This window comes from Micropterus salmoides, unplaced genomic scaffold (genome assembly GCF_014851395.1).
Source record: "Micropterus salmoides isolate LMB-PRFRI ecotype aquatic unplaced genomic scaffold, ASM1485139v1 Ms_hic_scaffold_16, whole genome shotgun sequence".
Classification (NCBI taxonomy): Eukaryota; Metazoa; Chordata; class Actinopteri; order Centrarchiformes; family Centrarchidae; genus Micropterus; species Micropterus salmoides.
In genome coordinates, this window is record NW_024040707.1 from 10216157 (window position 1) to 10241687 (window position 25531).

General features: G+C 43.9%; 1 protein-coding gene across 8 annotated transcripts in view; it reads right to left on the reverse strand.

Moving 5' to 3' along the window:
- camta1a (calmodulin binding transcription activator 1a) overlaps positions 1-25531 on the reverse strand; it is a 283748-nt gene that overhangs the window by 127869 nt on the left and 130348 nt on the right. The window lies entirely within an intron of this gene.

Below are 25531 nucleotides of genomic sequence, written 5' to 3' on the forward strand. Positions count from 1 at the left end.
ATCTTTAGCACCACTTTAAAGAGATAATTAGGAACTGATAACATTGGATTTACAACTTTTATTCTGAACTTTAATTACTATTAATTTTGAATTATTATTAACTTTAATTAATTACATTGTTGTATTTTAACTCATACTGTTCCTGCACCTCATCATCAGACATTTCTCTGTTCTCAAAACCCTGAACACTACGATCTACGATCACTATGAAGTGTGTGACGCGGGAGGTAATGAGACACTGACCACTGACAGACTGACCACTGCGCAGTGCAACAGCATTGAGTTCGTAGTCAGAGCTAACCAGCCATGAGCAGCTGCTGTCAGACTCTGTGTCCTTGCTGGAAACAAAAGAGAGGCCGCTGCTTTGATTTGATTTGCTGATGCCACAGTATGTAGGGTGAGAGTCACATTAGTCTCAACCAATAAAAACAAACTGCAATGTAAACCTGGGCAAACCCTAGGCACGGATTACAAACTATTTACTAGCCACCTGGCTGGTGACCCCAATTTATTTTACCACCAAAGCTCAAATGTACCCGTATTTGGCGCTTGGCAGGTGTCAATTTTGGACCCTGGCGACAGGCTTGGATTTAGCCAGAGCTAATCTCAGCTGGAACCTGTGATGAACAATACAGACAGTAAAGGGAAATATCTATGTATATTACTGAATTTTTTTCCTGCGTGAATTTATATTATATATTTCTCAGGAAACTGGGTCAGCCCTGATAAAACCACAGGGTTGACAGTGGGTTTAATATATTTAGAGGACCTCCTCATCCGCGCCCACACACACACACGCACACACACAAACATGCTCTGCTGCTCCTGCTGGAGCCCCACTGTCCTGCTCGGCAAAATTCTTGGAGGACAATGAGACACTAGCTCTGGCCAGCGTTGGCACTGTGATGAACTACTTCTGGAAGCAATCATGTGAATTTACATCAACCCTTGACATTTAGCCTTACACTCCACACACTATCAGTGTGGGGTGTCTTGTCTGTGTTGGGTTTTTGAGTGTGCCTGTATGCATGTGTGTCTGCACATGAAATTAAAAATATCTTTCCTTGATATTTAGCCTTGCTGTTCACATGGCACTCTGTAGGAAGATGCAATGTGAGAATGCCAGTCTTAAATTCTGCAACATATTATTTTTTTGTGTGTGTGTATCTATCTATGTGTGTCTACTTTTGTGCAACTATGTCAGAATTCGAATACACAATTATTAAGGGGGGAGGCCTGCCACTCATGTGTCTCCAGAGGGTGAGGAGACCAGACACCATATAGGAGGGAAGCAGAAGGGGAAAAGCAGACTGAGGGAGAAGAGAGAAGCACAACTAATGAAGGAGAGGAAGGGAGTGGTGAAAGTGTCAAGGCACCCATTGTATTGCTGGGCAGCAGCAGTAAAGACAAGCTAGTGGCCTCTGCAACTTTAAGATTGCCATTAAACTCTCGCCTTACTCGTGTTTATAGTTGGCTTTGTGTGTCAGAGGAAAGGGAGATCGTAAAGCGGGGCTTTGTCTGTCTGCCATTGATTTATTTCCTTCGTTAGGGTGATGACACTGCCTGCTTATGATGTCCTCGCACAGACTGTAATTACAGAGCACTTCTGTCTTTATTGATGTCACTTTGTTAGTTTAATTATGCTATATTGGGTTTTAGAGTCGTGGCAAGAGCAAAGCTATGATGTAGGGCAAAAATCATCAATGGAACATCCTCTTTTGAAGATGTCGGGGGCAGAGAGTTGGGAGATAATTATTTCATAGACAGACATATAAAATAGACCCTGTGCATCTCAACATCTACAAAGGCAAAGAGAAGGTAATCTGAAATTTAATGACTATTCCGTCTGTGTTATGACCAAAGTCAGAGGGAGGAGGCTGTGAATGTGATGAGGGCCTTAATGGAAATGAAACACCTGGGTTCAACCTTGAGAGCGACTGTTTACGCACCCAGTCCCCAGGTGCTGGAGTTGACTGAGAGTCGCGCAGTATGAGAACCACTGGTGTGTGTGTGTGTGTGTGTGTGTGTGTGTGTGTGTCTGTGTGTGAGCACAAGTGTGTGTGCATACGGTGTATATATGATGGGATGGGACCCAGGGGGAAGCAGTGCCATGTGAAGGTGACTCTTAAGGGGAAGAGGAGGGAGAGGCCACCTGCTTTCTGGCGGTGGCGAAATGAGGGTGACAGCCATCCACCTGTCTGAGAACACTCATTCCAGACCCCATCTGCCCACCCCCTTCGGGATATCTCCTCCCCAGGGGACCCTGTGACCCTCACTGTCTTCCACTTGACCAGGCCTCCTGTACCACTGTCCCTACGGCCAGCTAAAACTGCAACGGCTCACCTCCGACCAGAGGCCATTCTGGGGCACTATTATAAAGTACAATACAGTGGGGGCTCTGCAGCAGACGTTGGTGGTTTTACTCTGGTTTTCCTTTTCTAGTTTTAAAGTGATACAGGCCCCTAGCCCTTATATGCCAGACTGTGCTACAAGTCTCACGACTTGCCTAAGTCATCACAGGTAGCCAACAGGGAAGACCTTTATTTGCTCCCTTTTTCTTTCCCTCCAATGTTCTCCAAACTGAAAACTCATCATGGTGTTCTGTAGCACAGATAATCGCTGGCCAACAACAGAGCAATTTGGCAACTCAAACAATGGTCACATATAGTGCACTGTGTATTTGTCACTTCACTCTTTCTCTCTCTCTCCCTCCCTCCCTCTGTGCATGCAGCTGCCTGTGTTTCTTGCCATTGTAGAATGGGATACACACAGAATAACATTCTCTCACCAACCAATCCACCCTGTGGATATAGCTCTTTATTCAGGGCTGTCTGTCTGACTGCAGTCAGAACCATCCCCGTTACCCATGGCTTCAGACCTGTAGCCTGAACCTAGGACTATGTTTGCACTTTGACTATGGGCTTCAACCACATAACTGAGTGCGGTCTGTGTGGAAAAGACCCACCAGACCTCTGACGTCTTCTGATCTCTAACAGTCCTCCAGGGCTGACAGGCCTACTGTACTAGGAAATGTTGCTCTGCCACAGAAGAGTGGCAAAATAAACTGACTGAGACAGAGACAGAAAGTATGATGGAAAAATGGGTGGAAAGAACAAAAACATTTGCTCTTTCCATTCATTTGATTTGAGAGGTGGAGGGAAAGGGGCAGCAGAGAGGCAGAATACATTTAAATTAATCAATTAAATTAAAAATAAATAAAGAGAAACATCAGTTCTTTACTCTTGCAGAAAGTGTCTCACAAGAAAAATCCCTATTTGCCAGAAAATAGCGTGCCCATAGAAAGCCAAATTTAATTTAGCTGGCAAAGGTTTGTAATTAAGGCAAGTTGGGGCTCAGCATAGCATCTAGGAGGTGGATATTTCGCCTCTCAGGTTATCAGAGCTCTGTGCATGTTCTGCATGACTGCCTGTTGATTCACAGTGTATTGGTGTTACCCTGGCTGCCTCCCTGGAAAAAGACACAATGATATCTCAACCTATTCATGGCAGACATCACGAGGAGAACCTGAATAACCGTTGCTGCTGCTGCTCCTCCAGCTCGGTGGGGGTGGGGTCCTTTCTTGCAAAGCTTTTTTTCAATTGTTAACAGTTGAGAAAGACATGAGAGGGCCTCCAGAGATATAGCCAAGATGCTAAGATGAGCCAGAGAAAGCGCAGGTGCCATAATGGTAAGATATCAAAAAGGAGACATTGAATAATTGGATAACAAGGGCAAATAAATGATTAAAAAGACAGAGGACAAGATGAGGTAATATGCAAGAGCGAAAAGTGTATTGCTTATACTTTTTAAGTTAGTATTGCTTAAGTAAAGATTGCAGTGGTTCTAAAACTGGGGGGCGTGGATGACTAGGGGAAAAACATGGAGTGAAACTCAGTTGAATGAACTTGACTTATGTAGGGAAATTTACAGCAAGAAGGTCGTGGGTTCAAACCCCGGTTGCCCCGTCCTTTCTGTGTGGAGTTTGCATGTTCTCCCCTTGTCCGCGTAGGTTCTCTCTGGGTGCTCCGGCTTCCTCCCACCATCCAAAGACATGCAGGCTAGGTCAATTGGTGTGAATGTGAGTGTGAGTGGTTGTCTGCCTATGTGTGGCCCTGCAATGGACTGGCGACCTGTCCAGGGTATACCCTGCCTTTCGCCCAATGTCAGCTGGGATAGGCTCCAGCCCCCCCGCGACCCTGTACATGGGATAAGCGGTTGACGATGGATGGATGGATGATTTCAACTGGGTTCCTTTTTTATTTGTTGCTCCCCCAATATTGTTTTTCACTGATAACTTTAACACTAAGTGTAGTGGAGGGGGGTGGGGGCATGAACTTTTTTCAGCTTTTGAAAGGGGGCCATGACAGAAAAATTTTGAGAACCACTGCATTATTGGATATGGCAGGCAGTTGAGTGTATGAGGAATGTAGAGTGGTAAGGTGCTTGAGAGGGTGTAGGAAGCAGCAGAGAGCAGGAGAAATAGACAACCGGACTTAACCAACCACCATTCTAGGCTGTACTTTGATGCCTTAAGAGTAAACGCATCAGTGGTGCTGCTTCTGGCCATTAGCATGCTTCTGGCCATTAGACATGCCAAGGGGCAGACCTCATTATTGACTGATAAACACACTTAGATTTTCGCAGATGCACCAGCATGTACACACTACAGTGGATGCGTACAAGACCAGATCTGTGTGTTCCAGCAACTCAAAACCCAATTGGTCCAAGACACATTTATGGGGATTCCTACGACTACCATTGTTATCTGGCATCCTCTACTCTGTGAGACACCAGTATGGGAAATGAAATAGTCTTTGCCATCCTAGCAGTTATTACATGGCCTAAATACTCCTTTATGTCAAAGATGATTGTTGCTTTAGACAGGAATGAGAGCTCTGACCAATTCTAGCTTCATTAGGAAAACTGGAGCAGCAGAGCACTGAGGAATCTGCAACAGATGCCCATATTGTGTTGAGTTTTTGTTGCAGCTCAATCCATCTATTACCATGCAGCTGCAGATCTACACTCATGATTAAAAAAGATAAACAAACTACTCATAAATCTTTGCTTATCACAAAAAGCTAAACTGTCTCCCACAACAACAGCATTAGTGTGCGCTTTGGCCAAAGGCAACAGACAGTAAGATATAATAGATAGTAATAGGGTTTACTGTAGGAAGGCAGGCAGCGCAGGAAGGGAAAAGCAAACTGATTGACAGAACAAGGGAGCAAATAAAGAGCAGTGGGAGATGGAGAAAAATGGTTAGGAGAGAAAAATGGAGTTTGAAAAAGAGAAAAGGAAGGTAAGGGGTGTTGAGAGAGTGAAAAGAGGAGGGTGACGGAGGAGTGGGAAGGTTGGTCTCATTACTATTAGACCTTCTCTGTCCCTGCGGGCTCAGGTGACCCTAGCTCTCTAGCCCTCTGCCTTGCATACCACTAATCATTTGGTTTTAATCACCGGGATATTCTCCCCCTTTGCCCCTCCTCCACCTCTCCTCCTCTCTCTTCATGCCCTACTGTGCGCCCTAGCCTTCGCCAAGGTCCAGCTAATTTTATTCTAATTGGCCATAGCCTGGGCTGGGACCGATCTGCCTCATTGTCCTCATCCATCCATCCATCCTGTCTCTCAACTCCCCATCCTCTCTGTTCTTCCTCTATCTCTCTCCCCCCTCTCTCTCTCTCTCTGCCGTCACAACTTCACACCTGTGCTTGTTTCTTCATCTCCTCACTGCCTCCTCTCTCCGCCTCATCTCTCTTTCACCTCTAATTTTTCTTTTTACCCATATGCTGCTGTGGCGGCTCCCTGCCTCTGTCGGTCTTTCACTGACATCACAGTGCTTTCCAATTTCTGTTCTTCCTCTCCTGTTGACCTTACATTCTACCAGACAAAACAAATAGCCTTGATGTTGTCTGGCAACAAAAGCTTTGTGTGACTGCCTTGATCTGCACACAATGGCATGAAAGAGAAATGCGAAGCTGTTGAATTAGGAAAACCTGATGGCTGAAGCCTGACGTTCTCCCCCTTTTTAAGTAGGAGTGAGAGGCACAGACTGTGTCAACTGACAATGAAAAAAATGAGTGTGCTGTATGAAGAACAAAGGGTGATAAGATGCCCGCAGGCCAAAAAGCATACACAATCAGAATGAAATAGACAGTCCAGGGAACTAGTTGTGTTCCTTATAGGCTTGGGTGAGCACAATAGCAAAACAATAAATGACAGAAAAGAAAACATGACCTGAAATTTTATGTATGCTATTTTGCTTAATGTGATAATGTCTGTTGTATGTGAATGTAAGTATGACTGTATGAGACAGCAGAGGGGGCACACAAATTTGGTGCATTAATGACCGGGAGTTGAGTTTAGTCATGTTCATTTAGCTCGTAAATTGCCTTAAAGTTAAATCATTTGAAGACATGAATTCAAAATATTCTAAAAGGGAAGTCTTCCTATTAAGTATCCACACATACAGTATTTATAGCTGCTAGCTAATTGGCCTGTTGACAAAGCTCAGAACATTGAAGCCAACCCTCACAATACTGGTCATTATGGCTAACTTTACCTGTCGCTGCAAGCAAAAAAGGAGCGTGGAAGATGGAAATCCTGCATTACAATCACACGCTACAAATCCTCTACTTTTCTTTTCTCCTCCGGATCAACAGCTCCAATAAATTTTCATTACACCTGTGTGAAGCGCTTCAAATAGAGCCACAGAAGCAGAAACTAATTACTTTCTAATTTATTGACTAATGGCCACAGCCCTGGGAGACAGCTGCAATTGTTCTAACAGTCCTGCTGCTCCGACTGCACTCAGGTCCACTTTAGATTCATAACCAAAATAATTTATCATTACAAGCACATTAAATTGAACTGTATAGACCATAACAGTGGTAATTTATATCATTTTGTTGTTAGGGATGCTTTTCCCTCCCCTGTCTTGAAAGCATGCAATCTCTGCGACGGGATTCGTCTCCAGCCAGTCGTTGTATGTGGCAGGTTCACTTTGTTCTTCAAAGAACTCTTTGTTTTGTGCCTCATTCACCATTTGTTGGAGCTTAAAGTAGAAAAGAGACAGAAAAGAATGTGTGGCCATAAAAAGGTCTGGGAGGAAGATTCTGTGTTACACATAACATGGGCATAATCGAAACATCAACATGAAAAGCAGAAAAGCTGACTGTACTGACTAGAAGTAAACATTCTGATTTAGGTTCCAGCATGCCTTCATCAGTCAGGCAATGCTGATATACTAATTTTCAGCATTTGCCTTTATCTCATAATACATCTCTTTCTTGATGGGAACAATGCCTTCCAGGAAGTCAACGTCCCTATCAACAAGACACAAATGGTCACCCATTGATTTGAACAGCATGATAAAAACATTAGCCATGTGTCAAGGCTTTCTTAATCACCACCAAGGACCCCATTTGTGCATCGATGGGATATTCTGAAGCAAAGTATGAGATGGCATTTTTCACTGGTGCCATTAAGATGGAAGGCCCATATGATCATGCAAATCCATTATGTAAACAGTGATTAGCGTTGACCTTGCCCCGTATGAGGTGGTCTGACACACAGCCAGATAAACACCCCATGTCTACAGAGCCAATATGTTGCCATTATATAGAACAGAATAGAATATGTGTAATAAACACTAGAGCACAAATAATATCATTCTCGTTTCAGAGAATTTGGCAGTACGTCCAGCAGGCCTCACAACAGCAGACCACGTGTAACCACACCAGCCCAGGACCTCCACATCCAGCATCTTCAACTCCAAGATCGTCTGAGACCAGCCGCCGGGACAGCTGCTGCAACAATCGGTTTGCATTACCAATGAATTTCTGCACAAATTGTCAGGAACCGTCTCATCTGCATGCTCGTCGTCCTCATCGAGGTCTCGGCCTGACTGCAGTTCATCGTCATAACTGACTTCAGTGGGCACATGCGCACATTTGATGGCGTCTGGCACTTTGGAGAGGTGTTCTCTTCACAGATGAATCCCGGTTTTCACTGTACAGGGTAGATGGCAGACAGCGTGTATTGCGTTGTGTAGGTGAGCGGTTTGCTGATGTCCACGTTGTAGATCGAGTGGCCCATAGTGGCGGTGGGGTTATGGTATGGGCAGGCGTGTGTTATAGACAATGAACGCTGGTTTCCGGTCCCCCCCGGACCCATCCCATACAGTGAAATTGTGCATTTTCAAGTGGCCTTTTATTGTGGCCAGCCTAAGGCACACCTGTGAAAATACCCTTGCTGTCTGATCAGCATCTTGATATGCCACACCTGTGAGGTGGATGGATTATCTTGGCAAAGGAGAAGTGCTCGCAGATCTTGACAGATTTGTGAACAATATTTGAGAGAAAAGGCCTTTTGTGTACATAAAGTCTTAGATCTTTGAGTTCAGCTCATGATGAATGGGGGCATCAACAAAAGTGTTGCGTTTATAATTGTGTTCAGTGTACATTCACGATGTGCTTACTTATACAGTAACACAATAATAAAATCAGACACAGGGTACAGTATAGAGAACACACATATACACACTATAAACAAAAACAAAAACAAAAACAATATAGATAGATACATTATTAGATAATATAGACAATATCATTATTATTATCAATATTATTGTTATGTACATGTCAGAGATGGATGAGATATACAGGTACACATACACATACATGCATACATGTACACATATGTACATGTATGCATGTAAGTTAAATAGGCTACAGCTTTGTAGCGCGCAGAATCTGTTGCCATGGTTACTATCCATAGAGGGGCTGCTGTTTACTTGTGGAGTGCTTGTCTCCCTGTCTGTTCACCTAAGGAGCGCAGAGCAACACCGCCGAGCTAATTTTTTATTCGATTAGTTGACTAGCCACTATTTTGTCACCCCCTAACCCTAATTAAACCATTTACCTAATTAAATATCTTTTGAGTGATGTCCAAAACACAGCCTAACTAGCTAACGTTACTATTAAGTGAACAAGGTTTACTATTCAGAATGTACACTAGTATCAACGCCAGGGGGAAAAATAGGGAAGAAGACAAGACAGTAGGCTACTCCAATAATTTACTGACTTACTATTGCACTTAACATGTTTGGTAACAAAACTTAAAGAGCATTCTCTTAGCCAGCATCATCACACAATCACAATCTGATTTATTGCCAAGTAGGTTTTAACTTTAAAACCTTTAACTTTTTAACAAAGATTTTTGCTTTGGAGTTATATAAAATAAAAGCAAATTTAAAGCAAGTACTATAACCACAACTGTACACTAACATTGTAATGTCTATTTGGAATAATGAAGCAACAGTCCCCTTTCATACTACTTCTGTAGTTTATTTTTAATTTAGTGTTTCTAAGTTTCACAAGCCAAGAATATTCTCCATATCTCAAGCCAGATATTTCTTGATTTACTTTAAAATGTTAAACCTTTACTCAGATTGTCACAACCGAATAACAGCGGTATGAATATTACCCTCTGTTGCTCTGTTGTTGCTGGTGCAGTAGTCTATGTAACTGGGCCCAGAAGGCTCTGTGGGCGTGACTGGCCGGCCGGCACCGCTAACCTCATGGACGCTTTCTCAATCCCGAAAACGTTCAAGCACATTTTCGATTTGCTATCAACTTTCGTAAAACTGCCAATATTCAAGTTCTACACAGTTGATTTCATGCCTTAAAACCTCTAAAAAGTGTATTTAGTGATGAAATAGCGTACAAAACCTGTATAAACAAAAGGCTGTTACAGCTGTCTTCTCACGTCGATTAATTTTTATAATCGACGTCATCGATTACATCGACTAATCGTTGCAGCCCTACTTTGCATCTTTGCATCTGTTTGCTTGTCTTGCTTTTGTTTATCTACTTCTCCCACACATTGCAGTCTGTCTGCTAAAGCCTCCCTCCACTGCTTGTTTGGGTGGGTGATTTGCAGGCTGATCAACATCCCACCCCTCCTGTGTCCCATGGTTTGACTGTACAGAGCCAGTGAGCAACTGACTTTCAAAATAACAAAAATAATAATAATAATTAAAACTGCATTAACATGCGAAAATAATTGTCGGCATTAATTAATGCATTGTGTGTTGCCAACATGGGCGTTGCAGGGTGCCCTCTCGTGGGAAAACTATACAATGACAACAGGATCAATCTTTAGTCTCTTTGTTTCTTTTGTAATTGTCATTTATCGGCTATTACAAACACCGATACCGATTGATCTGAAAATAGCTTATATCGGCTGACAATATTGGCACGCCAATTTATCAGTTGGGCTCTACTAAATACTGCATCCCATACACATTTCTCTTTAAAGTCATTGTGGTGAAGTCTTATCGAGTCATCACAACACACCCAGACAACACAATTTCTAGCTTTTTCATGCTGTATTTTTTTGTTTTTGTAGTGAAAGAAAAAATATCCTCAAGGTTTAGGAGTTTAGCCAGATTTCAGCAAAAAGACCATTGGATCTATGGGAGGAATTCCAACCTCCCACGGCAACATCAACCGAGCCAACCATGTTGATAGTACCAACATTGTATTGTATTGTGTTACTAGAAGCTTAGTTGACAGTGGTGCGGCCCTGAGGGAGAGTCTGAACAGTAGCAGTCTGTCTCTGTGGGAGGCAACCTCCATTCACACCTCCCTGTGCATGGACATGCCAACTGCTCAAATTTACACTTCTACCAGTTTTTCAATCTTTAAAAAACACACACAGCAAAATTGCTGTTGAATTATAAAATTCAACTGTTGTTTGCCATCTCTAACAACAATGCCGTAGGTGACCTATTGCCTGCAGTTTCACCTGCAGTTTCTTAACTTTGTTACAACCTGATAGTTGACCTGGAAAGTTTATGAAATAGCTTTTAACATGACATGGCCTGGCAGTAATTCATAATTCACATCTTCTGTATAAAGAGCAACACATAGAGACAGCTCATACAAGCTTAAGTCTCCATAGCAACAATATTAGTGAATCACCAATGAAACTAATAAATGCAAGATTTAAACTTCGTACCTCAAAGGGACGTGGAGCCAGCTACTTATTTCTATTTTCATTTTATCACAAATCACACTAACAAACATACACACACATAAATTGAAAAACCCATACTGGCACACAAATGCCACTCTCCACCCTTCCTTTCTCATACTCTCTCTCTCTCTGTGTCCTTCTCTTCAGACATTCAAGCTTTCACAGGCTGATCAATAGAATCCAGCAGGCTACAAATACAGAAAAGAGTGTGTGTGTGTGTGTGTGTGTGTGTGTGTGTGTTGGGGGAGTGTGTGTGGGGGTCCCAAGGGAGAGACAATAAGGACATTGAGAATAAAACAGAGACACACAAATAGAGACATGCACAAACACACACACAACCCGTCCTATATTCCCTAGCCAAGCAGTAACGTCAGCCTCCTGTTTAAGACACAGCCCACCTAATGGAGCATAGCCAAGGCACGATACATGTGTTTGTGCGTGTAAGTACGTGTATGTGTGAAATAATGTTTTACCCGCAACAGCAGAGGCATGCGAAGGACACACCACTACAGTGGAACACACACAAAGTCAAGCACAATAGCCATTAAATCAAAAGCAATCTCTCTGCTCCTGGCAATTCATACTCAGAGTGCTCTCACATATGCATGTACCTGTGCACACACACACACAAACTGACAAATACCACTATCCAATACACTGCATTACTATTAGGTTACTTTAAAAGTGTGGAAAGAAATGTGGGCGAAAATGAATGACATTCCAACAGTACATCCTTTCCAAACCTGAACAAAATGTGTCAGCAGTGGGAGTATAAAATCTCTGAATGAGAGTTTTTTGGCATTGGAGATATGGAGAGAAATCAATTTCAGGGCCAAGTATGGTGCCAAGGACATCCAGAAGGGCATAGCTCTGTTGATCTGTTCATATCAATTTGCTCCCTACTGCAGACGCAGAATGCCACAGTGTGCAGCGCTGCATCTTTAAGGAATATCGCTCCGATAACGGGGCCATAAAACACATCATTTTACAGTCAAACCATCTATGTCTCAAATGCACTTGGAGCGGAAGCCATTTTCAAGCAACATAAAGTTTAACATGGCGCTACATATGCCGAGCCGCTAGCTTCCACGCTACATGGGACTGGGCCATTTAATTAGGGAACATGGGATTGTGTTGTGGGGTACTGCAATGAGCCCCACCCTCCCCATCTTGACCTGATCCCTCCTGAACCTGCGGTCATATCTGGAAGTGTAGAGTGTGAATACTGAATCAGTATCAAACATGTATCAAATATGCACCCTGACAATAGTTGAAAGGTTTGTAACAACTATCATCAAACACTGTGATAAGTCATACTATTGTTGCACAAAGCCCTCGCATGGCTGTGATTATACAGATAGTTTGTATTAGCTTTCCAATTTCTATTTCTAAATAGTACAAAATATTATGATTTATAACATTTTACCCTCCATGATTATGTGACAATGTTAAATATCATGAATATTTTAAATATAGATATTCTCATGGCCCATAATGATATTGTTATTATGACAGTGTATTGCTGCTGGATGCAAAATATATTAATATTGAGGTATTTGTGATCATCCAACTGTCATGTCTATGTAGAATACAGCATTTCATCCATCATAAATAGACCTTTTCTACATGAATACATATTGAAAATAAACCCATTCAAAGGCTAGAGCAATTTCACAGAAAAGCATAGCAAAATAGTAGAGATTTAGATGAGCTGCTTTGATAGTCATTAGTCGACTGAGACTGACTTTGCCCCAACTGAGATAACTTTTTGAACGATAATGTCTCCCTTGAAAAGTCATAAAGAAAATCTCTTTTAAAGTTTCCCCTGATTTCTAATGGAGTCTCCCTCCACTGAGCATTTCAACCACCTGAGTGAGAGGCAACCGATCACTAATGCATCCTAAATCAGACAGTATAGATTACAGCTTGTCAAGAGCAAAAGTTTGATTTTGGCCTTGACCATCTGAAAGCAGGCTCCCAATATAAATTTAATGGACCAATGGTGATGGAGGGCTGAGAATTGTGAGGGACCTTACCATGTTCTATTTCCAATTACCGTGCACAACTGGGATCATTGTGCTCTGTGGACCCTTACTAAGTGTCTGATGATCTAGGCACAGCTTAAAAAGAAAACGTGTCAGGTGTTTAGACTAGTGCAAACACTGCTTCATAATAAAGCCACAGATGCAGAGTCACTTGTTACCGCAAAAGCAAGCACTGTGATATAATCTTGCCTTTGTTTAGGTGCTCCATAGGAGAGTGTGGGCCACAACAAAGTTCCCTAATGGCAATCCAGATAAACAGGTAACTTGTGGGGTTGTGGGTGAGAGGGGATTGGCCAGATGGAGACACAAAGGCAAAAGTTCAATTAAAAATGTTGAGTGAATCAATTTGTTTGCCTTAATTACTTTGTTAATTTGTTAAAGCATTTACTTAGAAAAATCCTGTCACATTTTCTGCTGTGATAATGGAGCTACAGGGAGGGAGGGGCTGTTGGATGGGTTGAGTGCCTTTTAAATGGCTCACCCTCTGGTTCTAAACACAACGCTCAGTATGCCTGCTCGCCCGTCCCCGAGTCTCTCTTGCGGGGTGTGTAGGTAATGAGGCCCTCCTGTAGTGCTACGCTCCACTCCTCTGTTGGTGCAGAAAAGCGCACCCCCGCCACGTCCTGACATTCTGACAGATAGGAGCCGCAGAAAGCATATGGCCGACGTGGCAATGCCTCCGACGCCCTCCAAACTGTCGTAGGGCTCAGGCATAATGAGCAGTAGAGAGATGAGCCCGAGTCCTACATATAAGAGACATTAGTCATCACATTTCCCTCATCTGCCACAGATCAGCTAGAAAAACGAAGAAAAAATCTCTTACCGTGTATAAGAGTCAAGAGATCCCATGAATTTGTGACTTTACAGAAGAAAGCCATGTAGTTTAGCAAGGCAGAGCCAGACAGGAAGTCTCTGTGAGAGTGCATATCTAGAATGAGTGCCACAAATTGTTTTTTACGGAACAATGTGAGTCCTTGCAGATACATAGAATAATTAAAATTTGCTGCTTGACTGATTTAGTGGTTTGTTGCATTTTACATGTGTCACCACATGGAGTCAAGTGGCAGACATTCAAGGTAGAAACAGAGGGGGATGTCACTGTTTGAGGCAGGAGTGAGTGATGGTGTGCTGGGCCAGGAAGTGGCCGCTCTCCCTGTCAACTGTCAATGCCGTTAGTGTCCAGAATAAGAAGTCTACAGGAACTAGACGTGATTTTAGATAAGGTGCCCATTCAGCCATACTCTCGACATGGCCTCCCTCTTGCCCAGGCACCTCTGCCGGTCTCCTTCCCCCTCTCTGTCTGGCCTGTTATCCCTGACCGTCTAGACGTCTCCTAGCACGCAATCCGTCACCCCAGCTAACCCGAGCTGTTCTTAGCTCTTCTGCTTTCTCTCTGCTCAACACTACGTCACAACACTGGCTGGCTGGAGGGCTGTGAAGGGCTAGTGAAAAGGACGGAACAATGCCAGGCAGTTCTCTCGCTCACTCTCACTCAAGTCATTCACTAGAAGGTTTAGAAAATGCTACTCAGCATTGCATTTCAATCCTCTTGTGAGAAATGATCCCAATCCAAGACTTAGCTAAAACTTATCAGACAGTCTCAAGGGTCGACTGTAAGTGTGAACAATTGTAATGAGGCAGCCTGCACCAATCATTCAATGATGTAGACACATCTCTGAAAAACAAAAATAACAATTGAAAGTACTTCAGCCACTTATTGTATGCGGGGAGGCAAATGAATGAGAACAATGAGCAAGCCAAGAAGCAATTACAGAGCGGATGGCTACGGATACAGACAGATCTGCTGGTGGCAGTGAAACCACCTGAGTGCCTGAGCGTTGAAGCTCAGGCTGTCAGTTAAAAACATTTGTGCATGTGAGAGAAGCTACAGTGTCTAAATTTCCTGAAACCCTTCATTCAGTCTCTTTACTTTATGTGTGGACACCATGCATTCATACTAGCCCTAATGCAAATCCCTTATAACCATGACCTGCAGCAGTACAAGGCAGGGGTTGCAATGCATCAACGTCACTTCACTATGCACAAAGCAAAAGCCTCACATCCACATCTGATCTCTATTAAATTACATGGATTAAATCAGAGATCCTTAATTAGGCCCCTATAAAAGCGTCATGTGGCTTTTGAAACCTCTGAGCATGCCATGATTGGATAAAAATATGAAAACATACTAAATGAAATTGGTTTACCGCTGAGTGTGCGCCCCATGACTCTTGCATGGAGCAGCAAAGCAGGGGGAAATAAAGTGAGGAGAAATAAGTGAGAGAGAAGAGAGACACAGATGCAGAGAAAGAGCGAGGGGGGAGTCTCAGGGCGAGTCACACCTCTTTGCCTCAGAAAAGCTCTTAAATTCCACGTGTGACCTAAGGGAGAGAGCTCTAAAGAATCAGCCTAAGATGCCATGATACAGAATTTGTCTGTTGTGGAGCAGTGAGCTAATACAGTCTGCCACAAGCCATACTAAGGAGTGCTACAGGCATGACACAAGACTCTCGGAGGCAAGCCAGTCATTCCATGCTTATATATGTGCATACAGAACACAAACCTACACATACACACTCCAGCTCACACATCTGGGACTTACTTACTCTCTATAAAAACTGGAGAGTGTTGCCTCCCTGCTCCTCTGGACCCTCGCATCTCCTGGTGTCAGGATGGCCAAAAGCTTTTAAGTGCTTTAAACTCATAATAACCCTAATGCTTAGTGCCCCCTGTGAGCTCTGTCTGTAAGAAAATGAAATGCAATTGAAATAGATGCAAAGATGGGATATGTTCAGACATTTTGGGGGATGCTGGAGATTTGGTGCCTGTGAAGGCATTAGGAAGGGAACAGAGAGTAAACAGGCTCCCAGGGCATGTTAGGCAGTGGCAGGAAAAGTTAAGAGAGTACCAACGCACAAAACTGTGAACACACACAGGAATACAGCACACATTGGTCTCTTTATGTTGCCCTCTTCTTCTCTTGTACATTAGCTTGTTATGTTGTTTGTGATGTTGCTATTTTTGAAAACACGGGGATTGAAAAAAAAAATCACATATCTACAATGCATTGCAGGGAATAGTACGCACACAAACAAAAAACAGCCCCGAACCACCTTCCCACTCGCCACTAATCCTCTCATGCCCTAATTGTGGGTGCAGTCACCCCAGATTCACTTCTTTGGGGGAGAGAGAGAGAGAGAAAGAGAGCTAAGGCTCTGGTTGAGAACAGACCACCATGTCTTCCCCTAAAAATTATTCCCTCTGCCAGAAGACACCAGAACAGTAGGTGGTACTCTCTCTCTATTACATTTCACTTTTATCTCACTTCCTCTCCATCCCTCTCCATCTTCCTGTCATTTCTAGCTCTCTTTTCTCTCTCTCTCATCTTTCTACTGTAAACCGCCTAAGGTGATTATGGATTGTGATGGTGGTGGGTGGGGAAGGCAAATCCCTGTTTTTGTTTCCTTAAAATAGGTTTAATATATTATTACACAACACAGTTGCGAACCTCTGTGTGATTATTGCGGTGATTCGGGGTCCAAAAAACCTCGACCAGCACTGAGGTAAATATTGTGGTCTCCATTTAAGACAGAGAAAGTGGGCAGGTAGCTTGGTACCTACTGCAGGGCTATGCTCATTGACAGGTTTGCGTATCAGCAGGACATGCAAGAAATCTCACATACTCACTGGAGACACATTAAAACAGGCTGTTAAAACTATTTGGCATTTGATTTCCTTTAATCAAAGAGGCTATCAGTCACCTGAGCAGAACCCCACACCACAGGCCTTAGAAGATGATTCTAGAAAGGAGCCATCGACTGGCGGCTGGCCATGGTTTGTCTGAACAGTGTTGCAACTGTTGGGAAGGCTGTAATGGAGCAAAGCCATGCCAACCTTTACAGCAGCCCTCTATTTTCCTGTCTGGTTTTCTGCCCCTCTCTCTCTCTCCCTGCATTTCTGTCTGTCTCATATCCTCTCTCTTTCAGGCACAAAACCAAGGCGCACATTAGGTGCTGGTGCTGCACATTTTGATGCTTGGCTGTCACTGTATCATTGTCTGGTGACATAAAGCGCAGTAAAGCACTGAGCAGTGATGAAGTGGAGAGGTTTTAAACCTGCGCTCACTGGCACATTTCTTGCCTTTCAACCAATGTCATCTGGAGAGTGTCATCATCCCACTGTGAAAGTAGCCCGCCCCCCTCTCCCCACCCAAAACACTAAAGAGAAAGAAAGTAAGGAAGCGAGAGAGAGAGAGAGAAAGAGAGAGAGCATTCTCCTTGGCAGTACTTGCTCCATTATTCCACTGGAGGCTTGATTAGACAGAGAGGGTAATTTACGAGCCACTTCATTGCCAATCCAACGGGCATATCACCTGTAAATAATTGAAACCCTTCATGTCCATTCCGACATAATCATATCGCTATCATGTTAATGTATCCAGCAGTGCTTTCCTTTGGGTCAGGTACAGGACTACTTTAAATCTTGGTTGTCTCCATAATTCTTCCAAGCACCACCCTCTAGCAAACAGAAAAAAAATAAAGATGAAGGACTGCTTCGAGAAATTGAAAAATTGAAAATACAGTAAACAAATACATGCTCTTCTCAGCAAGGCGGCGAAGGGTTGCAGGCAGAGGGCACACATTTTGCACTGGCTTGTTAATTATCTTTGCTTATGATGTGGATAAGGGATATTTATCATCTTCTTATTTATTTATCTCTTCCAGAGTTCTATCAGTCAAGTAGTGAAAGAAGGCTGCAAGATCTGGATGGTAGTAGCTATTACAATGAGTTAAGGGAGACAAGGAGGACAACAGAAATCAAACCCGTTGCTTTTAATTGTAGGGAATTGTACCATCATGGAAATTGTGTCTGTCAAACACTCTTAATTATTCCGGTGTTTAAAAAAACTTAATACTGAATTGATAGATTTTTCTTACTTAATTTTATTATTAAGTCATTAATATTAATTATCCAATCCGAAATGGTTCTCACCTTCCCGTCTGCGCACTCCTCTCAAATGCGACAAAAAAAAAGATTTGAATAATTTATCAATTGACTTATATTTGAATTGATTAATCCACTGATGCAAAATTAATACATGGCTATCCTCTACATTCCACTCACTCCGTCCTCTCCCATCTTTAATGAAGCAGTTAAAGTAGTAAGGGTCATGCCTGGGGTAAAGTACTGACTGAAGAAGTGGGCAGGTGTGTGGAGCGCTGGAGTATCTAATACAAATCTACAGTGATGAAGATGTCTCATCAGAATTGACAGGCAAACTATTTTCCACACTAAGACAGGTAAGAAAGTATTTCATGCTCATTGAGCCAGTGGTCTTTAGCTCCCTAAAGCTTTCTGTGTGGCTAGGTAACAACAATATCAATCAATAGGCAAGAAAGACATAAAGGGAAAGATGAAAACAAACTGCAAGTCAACCAGATGGGTGATGGACAAAGGACAAGAAAATAAGGGGGCTACAAACCTGCATGATCTCTGTATTAGTGTGTGATCCACAAAGCAGGCCTTAGTGTACAAATCAGACAGCAAACCAGGAGGCTACTCTTTCTTGATTGCTAAATGATGAGGAGGTACAAGAAGTCATTCCTGCTATTTACCGTTTTTACACACTGAATGGTGCCACGTAGCATCCGCTGTACTTCCTGTACTGTGAAGCTCAGCTGGGGCGAAGAAATGGGACAGAATGTGTGCCAGTGTGCGTGTGAGTGTGTGTGTGTGTATGTGTGTGTGTGCACCCATGTCGTGCCTGTTCTTTGCTGGTGATTCACCCAGCTCTCTGGCAGCCATCCAGGACCTATTTTCTCCTTCTCTTTACATAACAGCAAACGGTATCACCGAAGCCTCCTGTCCTGTCCTTTCTCTTCCTTTGCCACTTCCTGTTCTTCCTTCCCCCATGCTCCACCTTGCTGTACGTGCGGGAGCTTTTAAGACGTAACTTTGCATCGCTCCCTGTTGTTACTGTACCACCGATGGGATCATGAAGTGACCAGTCCGGAAAAGATGTTCTCGGACCACACCCAAAGCACAGAGTGGTAAACCAGATTCCAGGGTGTGGCATAGGGAGATGCGTGGGAAGAGAGTATGTTGAGAGTCTGACTGAAATGCCCCCTAGAGATTACTAAAGGTCCAGGATCCGGGATTCGCTACACCATATGCCTACAGGACAGCACCCAACTGGGCACCAGGGCGTGACGGGCTGAAAATAGGGACTTGCAGTCACAGTCCACACGGTACTGGCCAACACACGGCCACACTGCACAACAGAGCTGAGTGATGAGGTGGAAAAGGATGGTACAAGAGGGGGTGGAGAGCAGAGGGGGGTTGAAAATAGAAAATCAAGGAGGTGAAGGGAGAGGAGCTGAGGAGAGTTTAGTTTGTAGGGAGAGATGAGGGTGAGGAATGAGGCAGCGTATTTGTGTGTTGAGAGTGTCCATGTGTGTGTAGGAGAGATGTGTAGGCAGGGTTTAGTGTCTGGACTGTTCAGTGACTCAGGTGTGAATAACACGTTGAGTCTACTTTGTGTATGTGTGTGTGTAAGAGAGAGAGCCAGGTGACATAGAGCATAGTGAAGTGCTGGGTCGGTGTAATGTTGGTCTCGGTGGCTGAGGGTGTGTTCTGCTGTGTCTATGGCCCGCTTCATGACAGCCAACCTGCACGCTGCTCACCGGAGCAGAAGCGCTAATTGAATTAAGTCTTTATTATCAGGCTGCAGAGGCAGCACTTCTCCCCATCTCGGCCCGCTTGGCTGACACTTTCTCCTTGAACACCTGCTTGACATCAACTTCCTCCTCTATTTATTTATCCTCACTCTCCTGTGGCCAGCCACTGGCTGCACTACTTCCTCCCCTCCACCTCCTCCTCCATATTGGCATACCAAGCAAGACTATGCCTGCTTGGTGTTCATGCTGCTTCATCTATCTGTGCTGAACAACACTCCTTAGCTTGGATAAACTTAGCATCAAGTATCTTTTCTTCAGTGCTTTTTTAAAAAAAAGATACACTGCCACACAGATAAAAACATTCCCTACACTTCAATGTCTATTACCATACAAAAACGGACACATAATAAAAAGGATTAATTCCCGGAACTGATCCTGCCCTTTCTGGCCTTCAGCAGCAGTCCTGGTGAGTGTAGAGGGAATAAAGGCGATAAAGCTAGATGATGTTCTATGTTCTATTGAATAGTCTCCGGTGGGCAAGCTGGCCAGGGTAATATACAGCAGCTGGGATGAGAACTAACATATATCTAGTCCCCTGTCCATTTCCACTAGCCTCAGGCTCAGGCTGCTTCCCTGGGCTCGGCTTGGGCATTACTTTAGAGGACAGACAAACAAGAGGCACTATTAAGTTGGCTAGGAGTCTGAAGCTCAGGCACTCGGCCCAGCACCAGCTGTAATCTATTGACCGTTTGCATTCCCCCCCCCCCTCATGCCCCAAAACCACTGGACTTTTCTCTATCTGTCAGTTGAATCCATTGCTCACCTCCCTCAATGTCTATCTGCTGTTTACCCACTCAATTTTTCTCTTTTTTCTCTCTCTCACCCTATGTTAGCTCAATCCCCCTCTATTCCATCTTTCTCCTGCTATTGCGTCTCTTTGCGTAAATCCTCTCCCCCCTCTCTCCCTCTCCTACTCACCCCATCTATCACTATTCCTCCCATCTCCATCTCGTCTGTTCGCTTCTCTTATCGACATGTTTCCATTTTCTAAACTGCTCTCGCTCCATCATATTCACTCTTCCTTCGATGGCCATTTTTCATTTTCTCTCTTTCATTCACTCTTACCTCATGCTCTCTGGGTTCACCTCACTCCTGTCCTCTCTACTTTCCCTGGTGGGCTTTATTTCACCCAGCCCGCAAAGCCCCAGGTGGGCATAGCTGTCCTTGTCAGGGCTGTTGACTGGGTGGAAGCACCGTGGGACAGTGTCCTCCAGGCGCCGACAGAATGGGGCAGCCAGGAGTGAAGTGTCACTATGCAGCAAACCAAACTTTTACTCATGATAAGTTGGGATAAAAACAACAGAAAAGAAGAAGGACAAGCAGAGGAAAGAGATGAAAGAGATCACACTAGTTCACCTCACCAAACAGTCTCTTCGCATTTACTTGACATGTTGGCTTTTTTCATCACTCTGGCTTGATTCAGTACCATATGTCCTACTGTTTTTGTTTCAATGTGATCTTATCTAATACCTCTTTATCATATATGCCTTTGTGTCTGTATGTGTCCCTCTTTCTTTGTGCTTTCCCCTCGCTCTCTCTCTCTCTCTCTCTCCTGCTGCTCCTGTCCTTTCTCACTCTCCTCTGAAACTCTGCCAGCCAACGAGTGCCACAAAGCATTAGGACCAAACACTATCCGACGCCCTTCTCAGGCACATCCTACACATCAGCCCCCACCCCCACATATATACACACACACACACACATACAGAAAGCCCAGCACTTCCTCACACCATGTGCCAGACTAGGTGACAGAAGCAGAGTTTACACATAGGCCTAGGGAGGTCTTATTCACAGTGGCAGACTCACCCAGATCCTACCTCTCTTATAAAAAAGACACACACATAGTAGGCTATACACCAGCATTCTATTTTTAATTCAAAACACATCCACACAGTTTCACTGGCAATTACGCACACACATGCCATCTCAACACATTCATAAATGCCTGCATATGTTCATCCACAATGCGTTTTTCCAATGCGTAGTCACGCTCTCTCAAGTCCGCACAAATACTGTGTGCATACGCAAGAGTACATTTACGTATGTATGAACATGCATAAACACAATCCCTTCTATCTATTTCTCTCTCACTCACACACGGTCTTACACACACACACACACACATACACAGATCTGCACACATTCACTGGCTCCAGACACAATAGCAAACACCATACACAATAGCAAACAAACAGTCATTAGTAGATTTCAGGCTGCCTCTCAGTTCTGCTCTACTCTGTTGTTGGTGTGCCCGCGCCTCTGGGGTGGCGCTGCTGCTGTAGGTTTTAATAAAAGCATTGTCTTTGGAAGCTGTCTAAAGGGACTTGGTTTCATTTTGGAGTGCTGCTGCTGCTGTTGCTGTGGATGTGGGAGGAGAGAGGGCTATTGCGCTGGGACGTGGGGGCGGCTAGGTTCAGTGTCATTGTGGGGCCCTCCCAGGACTGGCGCTTATTGTTTGATAGTTTCAATATACAATGTGTGTGTGTGTTCTGCGGTCATGTAAGCACATGTGTAAATCTGTGTGTTCCAAACTTGCATGAACTGAAACAAATGGCTGACATAGCCCGCCACCTCAACATTCCTACAGCTAGATATGTTTGTATTTATGCAAATTACACAAATAAACACACACATACAGATCTCTACAGATCTGGATGACAGGCATAGAAGCACTCTCTCTGTTGTGTTTTGAGATGGGTTGATGTTAGCCAGTCCTATAAAACAAACACTGGAGAAGAGAAACACTAATGTGCAACTGCTCCACTCATGAAACCATGTGCCATTTAGGGGATGCTCAGGATAACGAGCTATCTCTATACGACACACAGGTGTCCATTAGCTCTTTGGGCTGACCAATCTGTGACACCCTCTAGTCAATAGTTTCTCCATCTGTCAGCATACAAACACCTCTGAAAAAGCCCCTCAAGGAGACATTTGTGTCATTTTTGATGTACAATGAATGCCTGCTCTCAACAGGAGCACAATGTAACGCCCATGATGAGGTCAAATCAAATGTTATTGTCTAGATTTGGAACCACAGTGTTTCTAAGCCTTCTCTCTGTTTTCACTCTGCTCCCACAGGCACCTTCACACCCCATCAGCTGAAGCAACATGGACACATCCTTAAAAAGGCAAAAGGAAAGAATGAGTACGGCTATCTGTGAGGATGTAGGAGAGGAAAATCCTAATTGTCCCTTTAAGTGTGTTCCCTCCTGTGGAGTGAAGGTAACTGGGTAACGGCCATCTTAAATCACAGCCTGGCCGCGGCCTTCATTAAAGCCATAATGCCAGGCTCTCCCTTTAATGGAAATGGAAGCCAGCGAGGCTGTGGGTGTAAATTAAAGTGTAAGGCCCAAGCAGGGAAAGATTTCCCCAGCTCTGACAGGTGCAGCCTGAATTAGCTGTAGTGCTGTTCAAGCAGTCAGTGGGAGAACACTGGTATTGATTTTAAGCACTGTTGCACTTCCTATCTGAAAGGGAATGTGCATTACTAGAGCTAGCCACATCAATCACTCAGCATTCCACCACTTTCCCCTGGCACGCTTCAGATTTTGAAATGATAAACAAACAGAAACAGACCCAAACAAAAGACAGCAGTGACTGTACCGTTACTGTATGAGCCTGGCTGATGTGCACGAGCATTAGCTTAGTAAAATACATCAGTGAGTGCATGTAATTCATCCACTTCATCTCATCTTCCTGGTGTTGACAGGATGCCATCTCTATTCGGGGCATGTCCTGTATCGCGTGTCACCTTGGTCAAACAGCTAGCGTCAGCTCCTTGAGCTCTGGCTGTGGCCCACTCTCATGTTTACGACCTGCATGTGTCAGAGTTGTTACACGCATGCGGTGCAGGCATGCAGCACGGTGCCTCTCCGTGTATGACCCTGCTGCTTATCTCTGCCTCCCATCATGCCCTGCTGACCCTGTCTACAGGCGTTGGCAGGGGGAGAATTAGCCTACTTAGCCTATTTCCCACAGGGGTCAACCCACACACAGACATGCAGACAGCACACACACTTACCCACAAGCACCTGAAAAGGCGTGATGACAAATGATAAGGCAGCACTTAACCACATGTGTCCCAAGTTTGACCTTTCACCCATGACCTTGACAAGACAGATTTTCATATAGAGGCCAGCCGTCAATCAGCTTCCATCAATCACACATATATGCCGCACCCTTTCATTACACCCAACCTTTTCTGGCCCTGACATCCATCACTATGCTTTACCCTTTCACTGACATCTGGGAAAACACAAACTCTCTCCCTGCCTCTCTTGTCCAGAAACAGAGGTATAGTAAACACACATCTTGTCCTGCGGTGATGGCTCCTCTAACACATGGAATGTCTTGTCAGGTGATCCGCAGGTGTACACTAGGGGCTGCTCCCTGGTGACATGTTTGCTGAGATATCAGCACCTGCACTGAGACATGACATGGGGTTGAAATCCCTGAGCACACTGGCAGCTGAGACCACTGCATAACAGACAGTCAGTGGTGACAGACTGTGGCCATGAGCATCTTGAGGACCATTTTGGCCACTGGATCAAAAGTCTTTCACATCTCACACAAGTGTCATTTTTAGGCTGTCTTGTGCAGGAGGATGCCAGCGCTCTGACATTTGTAATGCTCTGGCACCCTTCACACTCTCTTTTTTTAATTTTATCCCTTATATATATAATATATATATATAAATATTTGTTTCTTAATGTCATTTACCATACGACAACAAGATAGCAGCACCTGCATGTTCTGGAGAGAGTAATAAAGGTGAGTCTAATCTCAACTATTCAGGCCACATCTCATGATCGAAATACACCTGACAGTGGGTTTCATTTTTGGTGAGTTGGAAAGTAGAGACTTGGGGAGGAGGGGGGCATTCTTGATTAAAAAAAAACAGGTGAGCTCAGTGCTCTTTTGGCCCATGCTCCGTAATTACACCAGAGAATGTATTCTAATTGGCAGTGTCTTTATGCAGAACTATTATCAATGTCCCTCCGAGGCAGTGGAAGAGAGGAGGGGTGTGGAGAGGGACGTGAGGAATGGGTTCTATGTCAGCGAGCCCAGGGTCCATTTACACATGGATGAGGATTGCTAATAATGCCAGCATAGTCCAGCTCGCAGAAAAGGAGAGAGAAAGGTTTTAACATATTGAGCTGATTCCAAATGCATGAAAATGTAAACTTTAGTGAAGGGGACATCGTGTTAACAGGCTGTATTTGCTGTAGCAGTGAAATGATTGTATGGTCTGAATCCCGGAGCTGAAGAGATTAGCCAAAGCTACTCAAACAAAAAGCTGTCCACTACTGTCAAATGTAGAGGAAAGCTATTACAAAGTCACCTGTATTATTAATTATTACACTACATTTATTATATAATTACCTCACAGCTGCCACAACACACACATTAGTTTGCTGACATTCAATTTCTTGTTCTTGGTAAAGTTAGCTGAAAAGCTGAGGAGAACTTGTTCTTCATTTGCAAAGTGGCCCTATATATATATGCATACATAAACAAAAATAAATTAACAGCAAAGCTGGCACCACTATCCTATTTCAAATATTACAGTAGCTCTTAGCATTTTGTTACACATGTGGGTGTAATGTCTGACCCAGACAAACACCCCCAGCTTCAACTGTGTTATTACTGGAATGGTGAATGTGCAGACAGATAGGAACACATTAACATACCATTCAAAGCAGATGCTGC